This window comes from Dipodomys spectabilis, unplaced genomic scaffold, assembly GCF_019054845.1.
Source record: "Dipodomys spectabilis isolate Male_0828 unplaced genomic scaffold, ASM1905484v1 ptg000293l, whole genome shotgun sequence".
In the NCBI taxonomy this organism is placed as follows: Eukaryota; Metazoa; Chordata; class Mammalia; order Rodentia; family Heteromyidae; genus Dipodomys; species Dipodomys spectabilis.
In genome coordinates, this window is record NW_024870970.1 from 121,097 (window position 1) to 124,365 (window position 3,269).

A 3,269-nucleotide genomic window follows, 5' to 3' on the forward strand; every position below is an offset into this window, starting at 1 on the left:
AGAGAGCCGAGCAGGAGATACAGGACAGACCAGGAAAGCCGGGGTGTCCCTTATATACAATTAATAACCAGATGGCTGGACATGGAGCTGTGGTGGTGGTGGTGGAGCCTCAGCCTTGAGCAAAACATCTGAGGAACACATGGGGCCCTGACTTTAGGCACTGGGTTGGCCACAAAAATTCAAAAAGTGAAGGTCATGTTATGTATCAGTGCTCTACTAACTTATGTGTGTATATTACCTCCCAGAGTGCAAACAGACTATAAGCAATGCCTCTGCTTTTATTTACTGATTTATTTTTCAGATATGCTTGTTGCACATACCACATCATTCTCTTCATTTCAGGCCCATTGCTTTTCTCTTCTAGGGTTCCAGGTCTGTGTCCTTATAAGATGCGAACTTAAACGCTCAGCAGCCTTTATTTACATTTTATTATGAGACCAAGGCCAGTAGAGTCACAAATCAGGTAGGGGAAGAGGAGGTTCGGTTTCGTGGAAATAACCAGTATTCAGAAAATTAAACTTGGAAATGTAAGTTGGTAGCATAATTATGTAAAAACTATCACTAAGAAAAAGGTGAGGGGGCTGGGAATGTGGATTAATGAGAGAGTGCTTGCCTAGCATGCAAGAAGCCCTTGGTTTGATTCCTCGGTAGCACATACACAGAAAAAGCCAGAATTCACGCTGTGACTCAAGTAGCATAGTGGTAGAGACAATACCCCGGCCTTGAGTTCAACCCAAGAACTGGCAAAGAGATAGTTAGGTGGGTAGGTATGTAGGTGGATGGAATAGATAGATAGATAGATAGATAGATAGATAGATAGATAGATAGATAGATAGATAGATAGATAGATAGATAGATAGATAGATAGATAGATAGATAGATAGATAGATAGATAGATAGATAGATAGATAGATAGATAGATAGATAGATAGATGACAGATTAATATGGTCTTGGACGTCAGGAGGAAAGAAGTGAACAATTCCCAGTCATGAGGCCTTCTGCAATGTGCCAGGACACCAGCATCGCCTTCATACAACCACATAGCAGGAAGAGTGTCTCTGTCCCACTTCTCAGGCAGCCGAAGTCACCAAAGCCAAGAAGGCAGAGCCAGGTTCTAACCCAAGTGCTCAGACACAGTAGAGAAAGGACCCTGCATCTCCTTCGACTGGGGATTTGCATTAATTATGTGGAGAAGGAAGGAAGGAAAATGGACTGGCAGAAGTAGAAGGGCCTTCAAATCTGACAGATGGAGAGTCAAAAACCCACTCCCTAAGATCAGAGAGCAGTGTTTTTCTATACTTTTTTTATTGTGAAAATACTGTACAGAGGGGTTACAATTACATGGGCCAGATAATGAATATATTTCTTATCAAGGATTGTAGCCTCCTCCTTTCTTTTCCCTTCCCATCCCATCCTCCCCGGCCCCCCCAACCCTCCTCTTGCCCCCCTACCTAAGTTGTAAAGTTCATTTTCGACATAATGACTTGTACGTCTCATTGTTGCAAAGTATCCACCTGTATTCCTATTTAAACGATTTGTTTTTCCCTTCCCATCCACAAATTATAATAACATCAAATACAGTGAAAGCAGTGGTTATACGGTGAGCGAGGGACATACAAAGCAACAAAGAAATACTCTCCTCTCCCCCATTAAACTGGCTCTCTATTTTTTTTTATCTTTTTGTATTGTGAGAATACAGTACAGAGGAGTTACAATTACATGGGCAAGATAATGAGTACCTTTCTTATCAAGCATTGTTGCCTCCTCTTTGTTTCCCCTTCCTATCCCTTCCCATACTCCCCCTTGCCCCTACCCAATCCTACCCCCACGCCCCACCAAAGATGTAAAATTCATTTTTCGACATAACGACTTGTACATCTCATTATTGGAATGGGTCCACCTGTATCCCTAGTTAAATGATTTGTTTTTGCCCTTCCCCTCCACAAATTATACCTACATCAAATACAGTGAAAGCATGGCTTATACCGTGGAGGAGGAACATACAAAGCAACATAGAAATCATCTTATAAATATGTTAGAAACAAATGCGTGAAAAGAAAATAAAACAAAAAAAATTTTGGAATACTTATCTTGGGGTTCATTCCCCCAACAACAAATTATCTGACCTTTACTGCTTTACTGGGACATATACTACTTATTGCAAATAAGGGAAACCATGGAACCTATGTTTCTTTGGGCCTGGCTTACTTCACTTAATATAATTTTTTCCAAGTCTATTGTTAACAAAGATAGCCTGAGACTCCCTTCACCTGAAGGAGAAAGGTTAATTAGTCATTGTTTAAAGAGGCTGAGAAAAGCCTAACCGTGGTGTAACTCTAACAAATGTTTCAGGTTTCCCCTCATTGCTGGCGTTCCTGGAATGAATGAAGTGGTTTTGTAGCACAATTCCCTGTTAAGTGTGTACATTCTGCCTCCTAATCCTGCAGGCCTGGGTCTCTTCTCCTAGTCTGGATTTTGAAACTGTTTCCTGTCCTTCAAATACAGTGTTACACTGGAGTTCTTCCTGCTAATAGGGCTAGGACTCAGATCCTGAGAACTTCATTTGAACCCAGGATTGGTACATAATGTTTCATTCCTGCTTCTATAGCTTAAGAAGTCTAAGAACATTTAGAGTGCAAATAACATATCACCAAGGGAAACCCAGGAAGCTCTTGAACATCTGACTTTTCAGAAGTGGAAGTCAGAGTCCCATAGACTTTCTGTCCGTGGTTGGTTTCATCCTGTGACCCTCAGACCTCAGTCTCCTGAGCTAGGGAGACAGGCATGAGCTACTGGTGCTCTGCTAGGTTCAAAACTGTAATGTCATTGACAATACAAGTCAACTACTCATCACAATGGGCTTGGGGAGTATATTAACCCTTTCAACCTTGGATCTTTCAGAACCCTGTAGGACACAAGGTTATAATGCTAGAGTCTGAGAGGCTGGGCATCTTGATCTGCTACACTTTAACCTTGAGCTCTGATTCCAATTCTGGTGTACATCAGCATTCATTTTCCAGAGAATGTTCTCCTATTTAGAAAATAGAAAAAAGTACTTTAACCCTCTTTTTTTTTCCAGTTGTGTGTCTTGAACTCAAACCTGGGCACTGTCCCTGAGCCCTTCATCTCAAGGCGAACACTCTACCACTTGAGCCACAACATCACATAGGTCTTTTGGTGGTTCATTGAAGGTAAGAGTCTAACAAGCTTTCCTTGACTAGGCTGTCTTTGAACTGTAGTCTTCAGATCTCAGCCTCCTGAGAAGCTA